General features: G+C 39.9%; 2 long non-coding RNA genes across 2 annotated transcripts in view; one reads left to right on the plus strand and one right to left on the minus strand.

Annotated features, from left to right (window-relative positions):
* LOC139696661 (uncharacterized) overlaps window positions 1-5,045 on the plus strand; it is a 23,966-nt gene extending 18,921 nt beyond the window's left edge. Inside the window, exon 3 of the long non-coding RNA XR_011702634.1 lies at window positions 4,780-5,045. This is a non-coding gene — a long non-coding RNA (uncharacterized lncRNA). The remainder of the gene's footprint in view (window positions 1-4,779) is intronic.
* Window positions 320-20,358, minus strand: LOC139696663 (uncharacterized). Its single transcript, XR_011702636.1, has 3 exons — window positions 20,112-20,358; window positions 3,882-4,080; window positions 320-460 (listed from the first exon to the last, which is right to left on the minus strand). It is a non-coding gene; the product is annotated as an uncharacterized lncRNA (long non-coding RNA).
* Window positions 20,359-22,005: the final 1,647 nt, after the last annotated feature.

A 22,005-nucleotide genomic window follows, 5' to 3' on the forward strand; every position in this document is an offset into this window, starting at 1 on the left:
AATATTTAACAATAAGTATTTTTCCAGGAAATCAACTTGCTCTGAAAATTTTAATTAGTACGCATCTCAGTAGTGGTACTAAAATCAGCCAGCCCAGAAGATGTTGGCTGATTTTAGAGCACATTTTTGAGTTTAAAAAAGTGCATTTTTTGGCTTGGGGAAATACGATAGCCATATTTGATGGTTTTCTACCAAGTAATTTTTATTGTGCCTACTTGCACTTGCTACTCTGACCGCTTTCAATTTTTACTTCCAAATGAAACATCCTGGAAAAATTTTTAAATCATTAGAGAAAGAAAATGGGTGTACTTACCGCGAAGGCATCGCTGTGAAGTGGGAGATTGTGTTGCAGAAGGATTGCAAGCACAGACACTTCCATGGCATTGAGAATCTGCTCCCATTGCCGATGATGTGCAATTGTAATCATTAATGCATGGAATGCCTCCTAAACTGCCATCATCTAAAAGAATAATTTGTGATGCATAAGTGTAAAATAATAAGGGAATTACTTACGGAAAATAAGCAAGTTCTGCAGGAACAAATATTCACTATGCTTTTTTTGACTATTAAAGGAAATAAAGTTAACCTTTTCATGGACACAATGCAGATTTACGCTGATCTGGATCATTATTGGTCACCAGACATTAAAGAAACATACCTTATCATTCACCACCCACTAGAGGTGTCCATATGTTGCGTTAACCATCTAGTTATATTGTTAACTTGTTATATTGTTAGTTTCTTTTGGTAGATGTGCTAAGATATTCAAGGAGAGACCCTTTCTAACTTTATAATACAGTTGAAATGTAAAGAAATAATTGACTTTGTAATTCCACACACTTTTGTGTGTGGAATTACAAAGTCAATTATTTCATTACATTTCAATATGTTATGCAAATTCCACTAAGTTACGCCTGAGACAACAAATTTTATAATACAGTACTAATGAACAATCAGTTTGTAATAAATCGTACTAAATCTCATCTTCAATGGTGAAGTAGAACTTCGACAGATTAAGTTATGTAAAATGAGCGGATATGCTCTGAAATAATAAAAATTTCTATTTTGATGGCACTCTTTAATTGGAACCATCATTGTACAAAGTAATCAACTAAAATAATTTTGAGTTTTTTGATTGTCATAGTATCTGAAATAGTATGCCTATATTGCTGATGATGCAAAATATAGAAAGTAGCCATCTGGTATCAAAGAGTATAGGGGGGAAGGGAAACGTGTGGATAGAAAGATTGTACTGCTATATCCCATTTGCTTGATTGTTAAAAAAGTAATTCCATCCAACATCTGTCCTGAAAAAGCACACAGCTTGGGGATTAGATGTAAGAAAAGCTTTTCAATCGCAATATCTCTCTCTCTTATTTCGTTTTTTCTTTCCATGCTCCTTTTCAGAATTTGAGGGGAAGGGATAACTTCCCTCAATGCTCCTGCTCAATGCCTCTGCTTCCTCTATTCCACACTTCATTAGTTGAATCAGGCTATGGTATCATATTTTCTGATTATTGAAATGGATGGTGATATCCATCGGGTAATTTACTCCTTGTTGAGAAATCTTTTCCCACCTTATTAATGCACAAAAATCAATCAGTAATTGAAATAACTTTCAAGCAAATTGTAATTTTATTTTTGAGAGACTCAAGCTGATTCTGATTTGGAACTGAAACCAGGAATAAGGGTATTTAGCTGAGGTACCTAGCCTACACCTAGCTGAGGTAGTAATTATATCTACCTCAAGCTCTGACTTGCTCAAGCTTGGATGCAAATACTGTTTTCACCTGAAAATTGGATGCTATCAACTCAATGAGCCCACTAAGAAGAATCATTGCTACCAAACGCCCCCTCATCATTCTAAGAGAGAACTTACAAAAAAAATGCTTTAACCTATCATTTATGGTAAACTCTCCATCTGAAAATTGTTATTTTGCATTATTCTTCATTGAATTGTAGTTCTATTTGAACTGGATAGTTTTTCCACCCTATCTCCATCTTTATCTGTTATCTCCCATGAAACATTTCCCTCCAATTTCCCCTCAACCACATTCCTGATAAATCCACTATCTCAAGGTGTGTTCATTCATTCGATTTTCCATTGCAGTCCTGCATGCCGTATGAATGTCTTCTCATCTGTATACTTCCTCATTCAAGTAGTAGTAGCTTTAGGGAAGGCGAACGACAGCCGAGGTCATTTGCACCATTAGGGATGGCTGGGAAAGGAGGAAGGGTGGAGAGAAACCTGGCATTGGCATTAGCCTACTCTTAACAAAAGGCACAAAGGGGTTCTCAGCTTAACTTCCCATCCAATGGACAGCGTTCTCATTTAATGTTTTCTCCATAAAGCACCTTAAGTAGGGATCAGGAAATTACTGAAAAATATCTGCTGCCTCCAGGGTTCGAACCTGGGCCCTCTTGGTAGGAAGCCAGCACATAAGTCACCCAATTCCTTATTCAAACTTTTCCATTTGATTTTCAGCATCTTCCTCTGACACTGACTTTTGAATTCTTCTATTCTTCTCTGGACTACCTTCCAATGTTTCATGTTGTTGTCCCATGTTTGCAACCAGTGATGGGAGTGATGTATTCCCACTCTCTCTCTAAGGCTACCTCCTTAATAATGTGCTTGGGTAATGGTATAGACATCTATTACGTATTATTTTTTTACAAACTTTTATTTGGAAAACAACAACCTTTTATTCCAACTAGACCAAGATATCTATCTGCCCCTATAATTAATGTCAAAATTCAACTGTTCTTGGTGCTCTAAATATGTTGGGTCAGACTTTGGTGATTGGGAGGGTGGGGAATTGGCCCCCCTTTGCCCTCCCATGCTTACACCATTGGATCGGAGATACACCTATAGGTATCTCTGCAAGACCTGCACTATCACTATATCCATGAACTCTCTCTGTACTAGGTATTTCTTTGTAATCCTCATGCTATACTGCCATTGCAACTTAATTCCTCTTCTTCTCTCTTTTCTCCTCCAGCTTTTTTTCTTCATGTTTTCCTGAGCGCTACACTTTGAAAGTTTTGCATTGTAACACACATTAGTGTGTGACTCTGTTAGAAGTTGCTATTGAGGCATCTCCCAGTTTTTTAGAGTTCTCCTGAGTATGTTAATAATTTTGAACCTATCACTTCATAAGTCATTTGCCCCAGCCCATGTCTTTTGCTGAATCCCAGTATGTCTATCCTCAACTCTATCTATATAAATATCTCTTTGAATTTCCTAAAATCCCATTCACATCTAAGGTTAATCTTATATTCAAGTAGTACTAGCTTTAGGGAAGGCGACCGACAGCTGAGGTCATTTGCACCATTAGGGATGTTGGTTGGTTTCCATACCCTACTATTTTCCACTTTGATGGATGACCCTTTACCCCTAGCCTCCAACCAAAGGTCACCCAGCAATCAAGAATCAATCCACCTTGCAGGAAATTCGAATGATATTTCTCTTGCATTCCCTGTCCTTCTTAATATCATTAGACTGTCTACTCCTACCCAATACCTCATTTTGTTGATTCCAACCTTGTTTTGGACTTGCTGTTTGAGTCTCCACCTTCTCTATGACCACCACCTCTAGTTAAGTAGGGCAATGCTATGTTATTATAGATTCATGATATGCCCGGATAATTAATTAGAAATCTATTATAAATTATTGTTTTATTCTATACCATAAGAAGCCGGAATGGTCTTGATATTTAATATACAGTGAGGTGTAAAATCCTCATGCCAAATGAGAGAATATGTTTCATTAATTGTCAATCAGAACACTGCAAAAAATTACTTTGGAATCAATATTTGATTAGAATTCTTCTATAGAACACCTTGGGAGATTAAAAAATGGCTTGTGAGGATGTAGTACCCACGTGGTTCAATAGGCCTTGCAGGCTTGTCTCCTACTACTCCATGGTGTGGTGGAGGTTGCTCTCGTGGTTCATGTGGGACATGGATATCATGGGCTGCAGCAGGTTTAGATGTTGTAGGCACCCCATTAGTTACTGCAGCAATGAGCAGAAGTATGAACAAAGCCGTTTTAGATCTCTCCATCATGTCTTCAGTCTTGTTCTGAAAGAGAATAAAGGTATATTTGGATGAGAAAAATTAATTTCCTGTCAGTCTAGCTAAACAGTCAGCAGATAAATATTTTGGATGAAGGAAAAGGTGTGAATGTAAGAAATGAATGTGAGAGATTCAATATGGATATTTTTTCCATCTTGACGAAAACTAATTACCATATTTGATAGCATATAAGATGCATCCTTATTTCAGTATGGCACAGGTATTCTGGAAGAAAGTTGTTGCAGTCCAAACAAAAGTGTGATGTTTTTTAATATAAAGTACCTCCTAAGTAATAATATCAACAATAAAATTCAATTTAATAATATATATATGATAGGTAGTACTAACCATCTGGGGTAAAAATGAACATATGGCAGTGAGCATCAGGGATGACTAGCCTGCAGAAGGCCTGCCTGCGACATAAGACCTCAAAGTTATTTTTTAGCCATAATTTTGCAAAAAAAACATTGTATTTTCGACTATGGTGTAATCTTTCACCCTATTTTGCATTTGAATGCAACTACAAATCTTTGAAGAATTATTTTCATGGCATTTCCTAGGTTTTTTAATCAATCCAGAAAGGAAAACTTCAATGCAAAACCTTTGTGTTGATGTTTTAGATAGAAGATTAGGAAAACCAGAGAGAACAGTGGACATTCATGGTTGTTGACAACATTCAAATGCTGATTTTTTTTGTTTCAGCAGTATGGAGAAGATGGAGGTTCATCATGTGATTGAGTTTCTTCATTTGAAAGGTTACTGGGCTGGACAAATCCCCGGTGAAATCATGGTTGTTTGTGGAAATTATTGCCTGTCATATGAACTGTTGTGAGGTGGAAAAGGAATTTTCAAACTGGTCCCATGTCCGTATCACAAAAGACCCAAGAAGTGGAAGACCATCACTCACGGACGATACTGCCACAGTGAAGAAAGGGCAAGACCATATAGTAATAATACTTTATTCATTTTGAAAAATGGTACAACCATATTAAATGTCGTTAATATAAATATTATTTAATATATAAACATAAGTTCTTAAATGTGATGAAGATTGTCACAAAAGAATCCATCTAATGAGTAAAGTGGGTGAGCAAGTAACCAGGTATATACCCTATTCTTGAAACTGGATACAGTCTGATTTCAACTGAGTAGGCAGATAGTTTTACAGTTATATATTCATATTATGAAATGTGCTGTAAGTTGATGACGATCTACAATAAGTAGTATTTAGATTTGATTTACCTCTTGTGGAGTGGTTTTGGATGGATTAGTTATTAGACCAAAGAGTAACCATCCAAATGATCATGAATGGTCTTAGCTGTGGTGGTGTGTGGAAAATTATTCATGAAGAACTGAACATATCAAACGTGTCAGCATGCTGGGTTCTACGACTACTGACTTCTTTTCAGAAAACAAAACGCCGCACGATCGGCAATCAAAGCGATACGACTGAAATATTGCCACATTCTCCCGATCTGGCTCCAGACGACTTTATACTATTCCCAGAATTCGAAAACCCATTACGGGGTCAGGGATTTGCCGACACAAATGACGTCATTTTTATTTCCGTCGCTATCTGCGGAGTTCTAATATGACGCCCTTCGGAAGGTCAAAGAAACCCTGGTTGAAAACTTTGAAACTTCGTACTTTCTGTTAAATAATTATGAAAATATTATTATAAATATTTTTAATATATCAGGATAGTTTTACCAAATACTACAAAATTTATTGTTTTAATACAGTTCAATGACGTGGTTTGATGAGAGGGGAAAATATAATTCCCAGGAGTACCATAGACCATGACTTTTGAATTTTTTTGCCGGGGAAAAAGCTTTTTGGGCAGCATTGGGAGCAGTCCTAGGAAATAAACCCATTCACCAGTAAATTGAGTCAATCTTAGCGCCACAAATAAACTAAAACTTTAACTTAGGTGATCAAGACAAATTGAAAACGGAACTTTGGAAGAACGGAAAGTCACACATAGTAAATCGATAATTAGGAATTAGAATATCTACACGACGATGGTATCATAGGCAGTCGTCAACCAGAAGGCTGATTTCTCAACTCCCACTTGCTTAGCCACGTAATTCACTACTTATCGACTTGAAATCTGTCATATTGATTCGAGATATTTCAATCTTGATCTAGTTCCGCCAGTTGATTCTACATTCCCTTATTATCTTCAGGAGAACATTATGTCATACATTACAGCCAATTAAGGTTTTTTGTTTTCTCATTCGCGTCATTTTAATCAGTCCACATCTTCCTCGTCATGTGTTTGGTTTTCATGAATGGATATGCCTAGCAGTAGACGATTATAAATAAAAATACGTGTTACAGTAAAATGCCAGCAATTCGAATTGAAATGGCACGGTTGGAGAAGCCGCCGCCGTAACTTAAAATTAGCCCCTTAATCAATGCCCAAACGCCAGTGATTTCACCGTGAAAAAAATATTATTTGCTTAGCTGGGATTCGACACCGGATCTTAAGATTCCCAACTGAGTGCTTTGGTTTTTTTATGCTACCGTAAGGTCCTCTTCTCATTTTTTTCAGCCATAGAAATGCACAGGCGAGCAGATAGCAGTAAGTAATTTCCAAAGTTTTCCTTGGAGACCCTCCCCAATTATTATAAGGTTGACGCGACGGAAAGGCTTCTTCGTTCTGATGACCCCTAGAGTTGGACTATCGAGAGCAATAATAATTGCCAGATTGGTGAAAGATTTGGAGTCACAAGAAAGGTAGTCCACACAGCGCCTGTTCCTCAATTAGGCAGCCGCAAAGACATTTGACCGCAGTCGGGAGACCATTTTTGTAATTACTACCTTGATCAAAAATTTCCCGGAATTTATTCAGAAAATTAAAAATACAAGTTTATTCATCTAAATCTATATTGTCCCCTTCAAAGTAATCCCCATCGACTGCAACACACTTATGCCAGCGCTTGATCCAATCCTCGAAACATTTTTTATATTCGGTTTTCGGTATGTCCATCAGTGCTTCCTGCGATTTTTCCATTACTTCCTCTCGGCTGCTAAAACGCGTTCCCCGTAATGGTTTTTTAACTCGATTGAACAGAAAGAAGTCACAGGGAGCCAAATCAGGTGAATTCGGTGGCTGTTGGATGGTATTTGTTGCATTTTTCGTCAAAAAATTACGAATAATGATAGCACTGTGCGACGGTGCGTTATCATGGTGCAAAATCCATGAGTTTTCTGCCCACATTTCTGGTCTCTTTCGGCGAATTGCTTCACGCAAACGTCTCATAACGCCCAAATAATACTCTTTGTTTACTGTCTGGCCTTCTGGCAAAAATTCATGATGCACTACACCGTTGTAATCCATGAAAACCGTCAGCATTGCCTTCTTTTTTGACTGAAAACGACGTGGTTTTTTTGGTCTCGGCTCATTTGGTGAACGCCATTCACTTGCCTGATGTCTGGATTGCGTGTCGTACTCATAAACCCACGTCTCGTCTCCAGTAATGATCCTTTTGATGAATGTGGGATCGGATTCAGCCTCGCAAATCATGTCTTTTGCGACGTCAACACGGTCTCTTTTTTGCATGAAATTGAGGTCTTTTGGCACCAACTTTGCTGCTACACGACGGAAACCCAAATCATTAACCACAATGTCTTGGGCGGATCCATAGGCAATGTTCAAGTCCTCCGCTATTTCTCTGATGGTTAATTTGCGGTTATTGACCAACATTTGTTTTACTTTATCAATTTTTTCACCGACTTTCGATGTCGATGGTCTGCCACTGCGTTCATCATCTTCGATTGACTCACGACCACTTCTGAACCGCTCGTGCCACTGGTAAACGACCGTTTTTTTAGAGAATCGTTGCCGAAACACTTTTCCAACATTTCCAACGTCCGTGCGCCACTAAATCCGTTTTTTACGCAAAATTTAATACAAGTTCGTTGTTGCAAATTTAAATCCATTTCTGAAATTGTAAAAAATCGCCAACACACACAGAGATAGATGTACTCTTGGCTACGTAACTTTTGCAAATGTCAAGTTATGACACTAAGATTTAAAGGGAATATCAACAACAGATGTACCAATTTAACAAAAAAAACAGAACTCAAATCGGAACGATGGGAGCGCCACACGGTGGTTATTCCTGGAACTTTTTGATCAAGGTAGTATTTCTCGTTGAAAACAATCTTGAGGAAGGCAAAACCAGTCATCACAGTACCAGCAAGACCGGGAAATTATATTCACCATAATTTTCATGCATTTGAAATGATCTTTAAAAGTTTGCGTACAGTTTTTGGAGATGGCTATCATTTAAAAAAATTATGCCTATATCTTTTGATTCTGTCGCCGTATAGGTGCATCTGAAGAATATCCTTAAGCTTCTTTCCTGACAAAATAAGAATGATGAGAGGTTATGACATTTTCGAGCATTTAAAAAAAACTCCCTCGACCTAGAAGTGCTGCTATACTCGTATTAAATTAGAACGTCTTATATTTGATCGATCACCTCACGTTGTGATAAGGATACGTACGCCATCTTGTACCTCCAAGAAATTGTCGTTAACATTCTTGCATTAAAATCGAAACAATTCGGCTGCAGCATTGCTATCTTTTGGAATCATAGATATTTAAATTGGTTCCCTTATTCTTATACATTTGTTGAGAAGATAACTCTAGCGTGTTTGAGGATTATATTTATTGTGAGAATTACTAAGATATAGCTTTTTGAGCTGAAGTCATTACTCTAACCACATGCATTTTTTAATTGATAATACGAAAAGAAAATATGTGTAGAATCATAAATGATTGGTATAAGAAATAGCCCAGCTTTTTTCGCAGGGAAATCGTAATCGTTCCACGAGTATCAATGAGAGGTTATAATATTTTTAAATTAATACAATACATGCAAGTACACAATGCGTTGAGTGATCTCACCTTTGCTTTCATGATCATATTCTTTTAGCGGCTAATGTTTTTCGTGACATGTACTTACCCATTTTGAAATAATAATTCCACGTGATCTTTCGGTCCAGAATAATGGCCGAGCGTGTTGAACTTTCGCACCATACGTGATTACGTATCCGTATTAATAAATTGAGGCCGTAGCCAATTCAAAGGTCGGAATGACTCAGAAATTGATAAAAATATAAAAGAGTCATAGGTGTATCGCGCCTTATCAGCGGAACAGTTTCGATTACGGGTTCTCTCTTACTTGAATGCACCCAGTTATGCGGAGTTCTTCGTGGTGTAATATGGCGGGTAACGGGAGAAGTATACCATTAGAGCAGTTATCCGTTGCTTAAAAAATTAACAATTCAGAGACGATACGGATGATTGAGTGCATGCCAGTAACTTTACGGGATTAATATGAGACACTCCCTGAGAAAGATAATTAATATCTCCGAAATAATTCATCGCTAATACCTCCGAGCTCTGAAACATACTCGGCAGTGACATAATGGCGTATCTTCATTGGAAGAAATATATTTTAGAGCGATTGCAAGTTATCCAAAGCCTGAGCAAAATTATTCATTGGGATTCTCCGGTTGTAATGACGTTCCATTTGTGTCATAGCAAGCCTCTCCGCAAGCAGTGACGTGCATTCTACAACCTCGATAACAATCAACAATTGAGGGCTGATTTACCTATGCAAATTTTTTATCGTTTGGGGGATTAAAACAATGGACTAATGAAAATGCTGCATCCGTTAATTTAACGGAGTCTTCCGCGTAATGTGCACCGAAAAGCAGGGATTTCACTCGGTGCAAAGCATTTGCCTTAACCGGGATTAAAACCCAGATTTCTCAATATCCGTCCAAGTGCTTTAGTCTGTTAATGAGATGTAGCTTAATTGGCTAAAGCATTCGACCGGGCATCGGGGTATCCGGGTTCGGACCCCAGTCAAGGCGATTGATTTTTCACTAATATTCCATCGATATCGGAGAATATTGCAAACTATCCATTTCTTTCGCAAGGTAAATTTTACATGCAGCAGCGGGCGTGCTGTTCATGCAAGATAATATTCCATTTGAATGAACATGGGAATGCACAGAACCCAAAGATCAAGACAACAAAACATTTTACCGCGTAGTTTTTCAACGAATCGTGTTTCAAAGCTTCTATTCTGCAGTCTACATTTCGGTTATTGGTAAATATTGAATGAAAGCTGACTATTGTTTCTAGTGACAAGGAGGTCCAAAAAGGGGAGAGTCATGGGATTCTAAAACTTCGCATGTGAACTTAATGGGTTGGTATTGGTTATTAAGTTTCTTGGGGAAGTTATCAACGGTGCTGGTATTTGTGTCGAAAATTGCGAAAATATCCTCGACGTACCTGTACCAGGTAATGGGATAATATTTTGATTTTCTTCGGAACTACTGCTCAAAATTGGACATAAATAAATTGGCTAGGAAGGGGGAGAGAGAGTTGTCCATGGTAGTGCCAACATGTTGTTTATAGCATTGGTTTTTACTGAGCGAAAACGTGTCTACATCCGTTTTTATAATTTTGTATTCACGTGTGTGATTGACAGGTCACTGGCATAGAAGAAATCCTTGTAAATCCTGAACGAGTGAGTAAGTGCGATTCACAAAGGTCTAACACACCCGAGTGATAGCGAAGGTGAACTTGGGCCTTTTCTTTTTGAATTTTATTTTAATTGCTTTTCATTCATGTGCGAGTACAACGGATCCCTGGAATAGGAGATATCCTTGCAAACCCTGAGTGTGTGTGTTAATGCGAATCACAAGAGTGACTATTATTCCTTAACACACCCTAGTGAGTTGTTAGTTTGTTTTATTATTCATTAATTTTGTTTTTTTTTGTGTGCGATTGAGGTGTACGTGGGTCAGTTTCCGAAACACGCCCAAGTGACCTAGTGTGTGTTCCTTATCTTTCCCCTTGTAACTTTGTCTTTACTTCCCCCCCCCCTTTACAAACCTAGTTCAAATTAAGTTTGCGGTCTCGGCTACTTTATTGGACTTAAGATGTGAGGCGGACATGGCCAACAATTTAATTCTATACACCACGACCAAGGTCTTTGGATATTTCGAGAATTTGACGCATAGATAGGTAGTTTCAAGTGCCCTTTCGCTTCGACTATTTTGTAGATCGATTATTTTCAACCGATTATTTATTGATTCGGATCGATCCACTACAGTCCATATCTACTCAAATTGCTACAAACGGGTCTTCTTTGAACCGAATCATTCGATCTCCTTGAATATGAGCTACGTATAAACGTTGCTTCGAAGAAGAGGGACTATTGTCGTGCAAACTGAAACTCGAACCTGAACCGAGAGAATGTTCACTTCGGCTGCAAACTAAAGTTTAAACATGGCACATGCCCATGGTTGGACGTGGTAACCTTTTTGGAGAACATTCGTCTGCTGACCGGAGTGTCCGGTTTCGATTCCGGGTGACGCCCCTTAACACCCGCAGCTATAACTAAGCTGTGTGATTTTTCGGATACCATCATTTCCTGGTAATTCACAGGCGGCACAGGGAAAGTAACTGATTCTCACCCTGCTGTGTGAATTTCACACACTTCACGATCACCTATCAAACCAATTCACGGATTGATCGATGTCGTCGTAATGTATGTTTACGAGAATAAGTATATTTTTCTGAGATGCATTCTACGTACTATTGCGGTGTAAAAATAAATAATGAGTATATTTACAGTTTTCATGGATGCAACTGGGAATTATTATTTGATTTCACGTTTATTAGGATCAAAAAATTTGCTTGTTGATTTTCAGCACACTTCATCTCATTTCTTTGAAAGGAACAGTAATTCGGTGGTGAATTGAATTTTTTATAGCACAACTGTTTAATGTCTGTTATTGCAAAATTGGAGTTTCTTTTGTTATACCAAGTAGTGTATCGTATAGTCTGAATGGGAAGTATTTCCTGGCTGCGATCAATTAGCACGTAACCTTTTGATCAATTCATTACTTTCATTTCAAATATTTATGAGTAATCAACCAGTCTTTACGCTTATTTATTGGCAACTAAAAGCCCCAATTGTAGAGTAGCTGTGAAGTAAATTTTTAACTAATATAATAATCGATTTTACTCTTCAGGTATTATTATTCTGATGCATGGAATCATTTTGTTATTTTTCTTCCATAAGGGGAATCCATTTTATTGTCACATTAACTAAAACATGATATTCGTGGAATAACTTCGCGATGAGTTAAATTTGACGTTTTTATTGCGTTTTTCATTGCTCAGAAGCCCAGGTCATGCTGTGATGTCGTACCTCATTCTTTGTGGGAAGTATCCGACATTCATTGACCACAGACAAAAATTTTTATGCCGCACTACCAATACAAGTACGTATCAAAGAAGTAATTCTTGGCTTCGACTAATCGAAGTGGAAATGAATTACTTAGGTTGGGCTATGCATTTTAAATGTTTTAAAGGGAGCTTTGTCGTTAATATTAATTGAATATTGTTAACATTACTTAAGGTCACAGCATTGGCTATAATAAAGTGCACTCTAAAATAATTCATTACGTCGCAATATTTCCTCTGATTTTCACTTTCAACCCGCTTATGGTGCTATCGCAACAGTAACCTATGCATAGATTTTTTCTGTTCTTTTCGCCTTTTCCGCTGAACTAATTAGTTTTGCCTGTATTTCTTTTTCAATACATCATGATTCCATTGTACAGCAGTCGTGTATTCAATGCTTCCGTTTGCATTTACGGTTATCCAAATGAAGAAGGAAATTAGTGGGTTATTCATGATCCAATCTTTGCAGTTGAATATTGAAAATAGATAATTTAAGTTTGAATCAGAGGAAACGTAGCAACACTAGGCGACATTTTCTGCGTTTAATCCTCTTTACAATATCTGTGTTAGAATTGATGGAAGAGTTTTGTTTAACACATGGAAACTCACTGCGAAACCAAAGGGATTCTTTTCCGAAGATGTATTGCTTGACTAAGCAACAAACATTTTCGAAGTGAAACCATTGCGTACCCAATTATTTGACTTTGGATTGAAAGGGACTGCTGATGGGACGATGGGCCGAACTTTTCTTTGACCAGTTTCCGTAGGAATGGAGACCAGCTTAGTGGGGGTATTTTATATCTGGAAGATTTTCCATTCGGGAATACGTTGAACAGAGTGTTCAATGTAGAGGATTAGAGAGTTCCTCGTGACATGGAGTGCTTTGGAGGTATTTCCTAGCGAATTCTGCCTGTGTGGAAGAGCTAATGAAATTACTCGAGCCAGGGTATTCACGGTGCCAACTTTTAATGATATCGTAAATGTTTTCTCGCTTGGCAAGAATATGCTTGCCTACCTCGCAATCTTAGCTCCCAGACCGAAAGCGACGAACGTGAAGGTGGCGAGAATGGACAGAAAAAAACGACCGATTATTTCGATAAAGGCATCGTAAACCTAAACGAACTTCAAAGGATACAGGTCGCGTGTCAGGTGTGACGTGGTGTAACTTATCTGCTGCTGCTGACCAAATTTGAAGCGTCTTAACCAATTGAAAACCTACAGGCTGGTTACTCGACTAAGTTATGAGGCTTGCCTAACTTTAAGGAAAATTTCCATGAAAGGAAAGTGTATGACAGTTCATGAATGTGACAATCAAAGCTATATAATTGATGACACTTAAAAAAATGGGGAGATAAGGTCGAGTCTTAATTAGCGTTCACTTAAAAGGAGATTACAGGATCGGCTGCCGGTCAACTGCAATATAATCACCTTTTATTTTCATATTTTTATTCGATAATCCCCAATTATTTTGGTATCCAATATCGGATTCTACAACTTTAAGGTGTCCTTACAAAGAAAAACTACAATCTTGTTAGTGGTTTACGTATTAGTTATACCAATAATGTATTATTAGCATAATGCATACTAATGCCGTGGTACTATAGGCTGCATATACAGGGTGCGGTGCTTAAATCAGGACAAATTTCAATTTAAGATATTCCGCCAGGTCATAGTTCCACTGGAGGTCGCAATTGGCGTTATTGAAAGCTAAAGGCATCTAGTAAACAGTTATAATCTAAAAATGGCCGAGGTGTTACGAGCAAGTGCGGAGTACAATCGAAGAGCCGCGAAAGCGTGTGCGCTGGGCGTTATATTTCGAAATAGTTCGATTCTTCTGGTACCCCAGATCAACTGTTTACGATATTTTGGCTAAGTATAATACTTCGGAGAAGTTTGGGGAAGGTTTCGCTTACCCGGCGAGGAAATCTCATTCGGGGAAACGCGTGCTTTTCCGGAAATAAGCGCCGCATCCTAGGTTCTGAGACGAAAAACTTATTACAATTTAGTGACCCCACCCGCTTTTAATTGATTTTAACGAATACTTAACAGAGGTGAATTTAAATGTATATAATGATTCTCAAACCGAGTTTCAAAATATCGAGGTGACACTTTTATTTAATGAAAAAAGTTTTTTTTATTAAGAATCGCAACTACTATACGTTGTGCCATATCTATGGCACGAATGATTCTCTTCACGGTCGTATCCTATAAATAGTCGTGTTCCCATATTCGCTGCTTCATTATCTGCGGTTTATCTTATCACGTCGAGATCCAGGAGCCCAAAAGCGTACAAAGCGTAAAAGTCCATGCGTACGAGAGGCAGAGAGAGAAAAAAGTCCAATGTAATTGTGTAATGTAGACCAGTCTATTCATTTTTATTCAATGTTGTTGATATATAACTTTGCGTCATTTACCAATTAGGTTTTATCATATTTATGTACGTGTGATATGGTACATGAGCGGTGTGTAATAGATTCACGTGATCACGGTTGGTCTTAGGACTTACTCGTATGTGTTGTCTACAGATATGAGGGCACTAATTTTACATACGAGTGCGGTAAATAGGTCATGACAAGGAGACGAATAAAATAAACGTTATCGAAATCGCTTCTCGTTGTATTTCGTTAAAAGAGAAAATCAATTCCGGTCACCCCAAGTTACTAAACCCAACCAACCCTTTCTAAGACAAACTCACCTACTATATGCCCGATATTCCACCGTAGACTCTTTTCGGAAAAAGTAAATGCTGCAGATTATTCATGGGAATCAATTATAATTCCCATTCATCCCCGCCATTTTAAGATGTTACCCAAATGAACGCGTCGTACACATTCTCTTACGACTGAATCTTCACCTTAACTGTTTTCTCAATTTACTAGTTCCCCATAAACAGTCGCAAGACTTTAACACATTCTTAAATCACAGCCTCAAACATGTAGATAAGTAAAAACTATTGCCGGATATTTATTGGCCATAAAAGAAAGTGAAGCATTTTAATGGCCATTTATCTGTTATAAAACTGGTTACACGCATGTTATGGATTTCGAAGGATGTGATTTAGACCGGCTTAAGTTTGCTTACGGTAAACTTGAAAATTGACTCATAGCTCGGAGAAAACGGGCTCTATAGATTAGATCTCATTGAAAAACAATATGATTGACAAGAAGATCTCCTCTAGACTAATTTGGTCGGAAGAACATGAGAAGTTAAAAATGAGCGTGAGTGCAAGCACCTTATAAGGACGGGCTACACCTTCCGAGCCAATTGCTATCTTTTGAAATTCTAAGCATAAAGCATAACTGCAAATACAGATATCAGACTATCGTCTAACTCAACGAGTAAGAAGGCATCCACTAAACAAATAATGACGCCAACATTTTTTTTATCTCGCCGACTGGGTGTAATGAGTAATGAGCTGAGTTAGTAGTCACAGGTTCGAAACGCACGTATCGCGTGGGCGTCTCTCGCCATCAATTTTTTCACTAGTACGTTACGGTACGAGGTGACCTCTGTTGATTTAGTGAGTAATTTGATGTAGGCTGTCATATACGGTTTGAATTTTTGTCGATAAATGTGAAACCTGGTATTTGACGTAACAAAAAGAGGGCTAAGATACATGGGTGTTGCGATGATGGAGCGGAATGGAGGAAAGTAGTTGGTCAGTGAGGAAGACAAACGATGAAGTTTCAAATATGGCGGGCGAAGTGAGTAGGTTACGAGGTAAATTGAGCAAAAGAGAAAAAAAGTGAGTGGATGGATTATTGAGAGGTAGAGGAATATTAAAGCTAGTGATAGAAGGGATAATGTCAGGGAAGTGGGTTAGAGGAAGGAAGATAATATACATTTTAAGCAGCATGAAGACGAATAGAAGTTACGCAGAGCTGAAGAAAAGTAAGTAGGTAAAACGAGAGTAAATTCTCGCGATACGTAAGAATATAACAGTCATTGGGGACCGTGACGAACCCAATTTTATATGGTGTAATGCCTTGAATGAATTACATTTAAACCTCTCTCGTAGTCCAACCCGTTGGCGGGGATCGATTAAAGGAGTCTACGTTTTGAAGAGTGTAATTAAGTTAAAAAGCGTTCGACTATCTTTCAAAGAATCTTTGGGAATTTTGGAAAACCACTGGTTTTTACAATAATCGTAAAATTCTTGACAAAAATCGAGAATCCGATTGGTGGGATATTTTATTTGCTCCCTTCCTCTACATATGGTTTCCCGGTGCCCTGTTTGCTTGCGCTGCGTTGTCGCAATGGCACGCCAAACGCTCCGCATACAATCTGCACTGACTCAGACACTGGTTCGTCCCTCCGAACTAAACGGCTTGAAGAAACCCAACCCTCCTCTCCCGTTCCTCCCTATGTACGTGCAGGTTAGTAGCGGTCCTTTGACGGGACGGTTAAAGTTACGAAGAGGGAAGTAATGTTGGGAAAACAAGAGGAAGTACTCACGATGCGTAATAAAATAATAGTTTTAATGGTTCGTTTAAAAACTATATTCAGTAGGACGAATGCCTTGTTTGAATGGTATGCGAGCGTACGTAGTAGTAGTATTTTGGGTAGGCGACCGACAGCTGAGGTTATTTACGCCATAGGGACAGAAAAGGATGAAGGGTGGAGAGAAACCCGGCGTCGGCATTAGCCTACTCTTTACGAAAGGCGCCAAGGGATCCGCAGCTTAACGTCCCATCCGACAGACGGCGTGAGTCAAAGTGCCCTCCATAAAGCATCTCAAGTAGGGATCGAGATACCTCTGAAAAATATTCAACACCGCCGGGATTTGAACCCGCGCCCTCAGGGTGGGAAACCAGTACGTTAGCCTCCGCACCATCTCGATCCCCCGTAACGTACGTACATAGCAGTCGGGTCCGTAAGAAGGCACCGATCCAAGAATTCAATGTACTGCCTATCCCCACAATCCTATAGATAATGGCGAAAGATAAATCATGCGTGAGATTTTCCTTATTTAATAAAGTTTACAGGATTTAAGGGAATTGTTTCGCAGGAATAATATGAACTTCACACTTCACTGCACGCAAAGAAGTTACTGGAAGGCATGGAAGGCATGTTGATTCTGTCAAACCATGCGCGAGTTTTTATAGATGATGTTTTTTTCATCCCGGTAGAGTTTTTCAATCTAAAATTAAGTGATATGAATCGTAGGTGTGTTCTTACTCGAAGGTAAACTTTAACGGTGTATTTAATCGACGCGTATCATTTATATTTTCGATAGCAAACGCGATGAGATTTCTTCCATCCGTTTTGGTCGTTCCTCCAAAAGCCAATACTTCCCGCGAGTGTGACGTCGTTATCGATGATTCATGACGACCCATTCAAAGTTGCGTCTAGCATTCCCCCGCATGGTTTTCAGTTTTGCATTCCCATGACACAACCACCTTTGCAATCCTAAGGAATTTGGCCGTATTTTTTTTGTTATATCTTCCCCACAAACCAGTGCGACACCTCTGAAGGGAGTGACTGATATGTCGCGCCCATATCCCGACAACCTCTCTCGCGTCCACTCTTTTTGCGAAAGTGAACCGCTCCGGATGGAAGTTGCGCGTCGGCGAAAGGGGAGGTAAAAGATAGATAAGAGATTGGGGATGACACTCGCTCTTGTCCACGGTAAATGGCCATGGAAAACAGGAAATGGACACGTCGGGGAGGTCTGGCGAGGTGAGCTATAATCTGTCCGCCCTGGATAGCGAGGAGAGTATTTGTAAGTGTGGACGAAGCGTTATCCACGCAATGATCGACTAATTTTATCGAACAGAACTCGAATCAGACATGATGACGCATCTCGAATTGCTCCTCCATTTTCTTTCATGGACGCGAAATTCCTATCGTGGCTTGAAATTTTCATTTTGTACATTTCTTTTAAGAAATCGTCTGTATCAGTTGGTGGTGAAATAAGCGGCGTCCTATTTCTGCAACTACTGATAAAACGATATCTAAATTTCAATGCCCACGGTGCTATCCTCCCATTCGCTTTCTTTAAGTTAAATTAAATATGAAATATTGCTGTGCTATTGTAGTGACCACTGTATCTATCAATAGATCTGGGTGTGAAACGACAAACGAAAGACAGCACCTCTCTATTTCACATAAGATAAACCGTTGGTCACGTAACGTAGACCATGGCTACATTATTGTTTAACGAATGGTTGCGAGGAATGCTCATCGTTTGGAAAGAGTCAACATGGAGAAAATACTGTCGACCTGACAGGTAAACTTTCCACTTCACAGAATGCCCACCATTCCATGGTGGATTTACAACCAATTTATTACGGGCGGAGGGATCACGAATATAAGATTAGAGAGATAGACTGCAAGACTGACAAGCTTAAAATGTCATTTTTTTCCAAGAACAATAAGAGACCAGAATGCTTGTAGTCGAAATCCCCCAGTAGTAACTTTTTCACAATAAGTATTAACCTACAAGGTAGGGACTGCGCATGGTTATATATATATATATACATTTTTTTGTCGGTTCCCCCACCTTCCCCCATCCATTTGAAAAATTCCAACACCCTCATCCCTTACCCTTTCCTCCTGGTGCTGCACCCCCTGCCACACACCTTTTTGGTGGCTCGCAGGGTCTTGATGCAGATGTGTAGATGTAGATGTACAATGGTCCATGAAAATGACTGGGCATCTCCGCGCCCTTCCGAAATACTTTCGAGCAACATAAGCACTCCCCTTCGTTTTTTTCTTTTATTCTCCAACCCGCCGCCATGCCGTCCATGACGCCTATTCTTTCCTTGTTTCCTTTCCCGCTGGTCTTATAATCTCCCTTCATTCACAGCGTTTAATATCACCCTAACTCCCGTTACACATATCTCCACCATATACTTGCTGGTTTCGCAATTCCCTCTCAAACCTTCTCCCTAACCACGTCCTGTCTAGAACTCTTGATTGTCTTCCTCCCTGTATCAGTTTATGATTTCATCCTTTTCTGTCCATTGGTAGCTTCATAGCTTACAATGTACGCTTCTCTTCATCCCGAAAAAGTTCTAATATCCTGAACGGTGCGATGTCGCGCTTCCCGTTTTAATTCCTGAGAATCTTTTCCAAACGCCTTCACTGGGAGAACAAGCCATCGTTTCTCTCTGCTAAGTGAAGGACTATTTTGCTAACGTTGATCGTCTCCTAATGTGTTAAATTCCTTGATGTTTTCAACCGACGGACTTTGTTGAAAAATGATTTAGTTCCCTCCATTCCCAAGCACACGCCTAGTGTCCCAGGTGTTTCCCTAGTGCAGTGATGACGAAGATCGAGTTGAAATGGGTCGATAAGACTTCGGTACTACGTGGGAGAAGTTATGTAGTAAGTGAACTCAACCGCGTCAGGATTCGCAGAATCTTGAGATATTCATATGTCATAATCTAGTACCTAGACGAAAATGCTACTGTGGGATGCTAAAGTGCGTTTCGCCCTGGCTGGTACCTGGTGATGTCGAATTGAACCTAAAACGACTCGATCCATTCTTTTGCAATTCTCCTAAAAGGTACACGTTTGGACAATATGAATACTATGGCAAGGGTTTCGTTGGATCGTCTCCGTGATTTTTTTAACCACTCCAAAACTCAGCCTACGCTTACTCGCGGTTTAATAAAGAAGAAGAAGAAGCCATCGTGGTTGTCGGGGTCGTCGCCATCGTCTTTTGGTTGTCGGGGGAAAAAACACAGTCGTTTTACTCAATCTGGGAAAAGTTCGGGTCGGTCGCACAATTGGACCGTCCCTAAAGAAATACCTCCAAATTCAATCCACGGACGGTCCTTCCTGGCTGGTGAGTGGACAAGGTCTTGTATCTCTCTCTTCTTCTGCCTACCCGCGGCTCTTAAAGAGTGTCTTTCTTCGCACGTTTTTCTTCCTTCACGACGGACGGTTACACCGGAGGAGCACTGTCCGGATGGTTGGGGATTAGGGGCCACTCTCTCGCCAGGCGGGTGGAAATCCAATAGAAAAACCCAATCGGAGGCAATCGCAGCTACGTCTTCAACGGCTGGTACGCGACTGAACTCACGGGAAGAACCGCGGCTTCCTAATATACGATATGGGGAGGTGGAGTGCGGCCGAAGCGGAAAGGTGCTAGAAGTTGGGAGTGGAGTGCGCGTAGAGATAAGGCTCGCAGTGTGTGATGTGAGGGGAGGGGGGGACGGGATTGAAAGGGGAGTGGTCGGTAAGTGACGTGCGTCTCGCAGAGTCGAAATGAGACTATGCCGAGGTGTGTGAGTGAAGTGAGCAACGTTAAATAAAGGCAACGCCGTTTCGTATGCGATTTCGTCCGATGTGGCGAAAGCTTTCCTAAGCTCGACATGGTGTTAGGTTATTGGTGGAGTTGCATTTTTTGGGGTGCGTGGACATCGAGGTCAGTTTGCACCGCACGTAGTCCAACTATCTACCTACTGGTTCATCTATTCTACCGGTTTAGATAGATTTAAGATGGATACAGGCAACACCACTTTACAACGATATATTTCTTTGCCTCTCCTGACAAAATACAACCTTAAGTCCGACACTACAATAAATCCTTTTTCAATTCTGCATAGTTCCATTCTCCCTTCATTCCTCCTGACGTGCCTTTTCTATTCCCAATTTCCCTTTCTTGCATATCGCCCTCCGCTCTATCAGTGCCTTCAACATCACATCGCCAATCCTAGCGCTCTGATCAATCTCTCCTCACTCCTTTGGATTTCTGCCAACACTCCCCTCTCCCTCGCACCCTGCCCAGAACTTCCTCGTTTGCTTCCCTTTCTGTCAGTTTCGCATTTTGCGTTCTTCTCCTCACCCACATTGAAAAGCTTCCAATCTACGCCAATCGTCTTCCTTCAATGACCACGTTTCCACAGCGTACAATACGACGCACTCTAAAACTAAGTTTTAACGAGCCTTTTCTTAACATCCTTACTTAACATCCCTGTCGTATTATTCCCTCCTCTTTGTGGAAGTTACTCTGCCTAAATTACTAAACGCTCAATAAAGTAAATGGTATCGTTTATCCGTAAAAAGATGCGATAGGGGAATACCCCTAAAATCAAACTCTGGAATCCTCGGTCCAGTCCGCTTCCATGGACGCTTGTATCCAATCCCGAGCACCATTCGTTGGCGTTCAGGGTACACGTGCGGAAATTCGACACCACCGTGGTTCATTGCAGGAAGGAACGATTTTTGGATTCTCCTCCCATCTTCCTACCCATTCGAAAGGAATGTGCCGCTGAGAAGTGCCTCGCGAGAAACCCAATGCACTTGGAGGCTAAATTTTACAGAGTTGTCAAAGTTCCTATCATAATCACATATTTTCTTCCATTCCCCACGTGTTTTGTTCCCAGTAATAGCCAATTAAATTTCAAAAAGAAACAATAACGATCAAATCGAAGTTCTAGTTGAAAGCTGCGGTTAGAGCTCGTTTCGTACTAAGTCCCAAAGCGTGTAGTACTATCGCATTTAGGGTTGCGGAGCTGGGCATTTGCTTTAACGGTGGCGAATGAGGATGATATGGTACCCGGAAAACCACAAAAGGTGGTTTTCTCCCAACCACTAGTTTAAACTGAGATTGGAGACCTCAAGTGTCACCTGCAGGCGTACCTACGTAGGTCCTTGGGTCATAAGTCGAACTAAGCTTACCACACTGGCGTCTTGCGTAT

The sequence above is a fragment of the Hetaerina americana genome, unplaced genomic scaffold, assembly GCF_022747635.1.
Source record: "Hetaerina americana unplaced genomic scaffold, ioHetAmer1.1.p SCAF_7, whole genome shotgun sequence".
NCBI classification, from domain to species: Eukaryota; Metazoa; Arthropoda; class Insecta; order Odonata; family Calopterygidae; genus Hetaerina; species Hetaerina americana.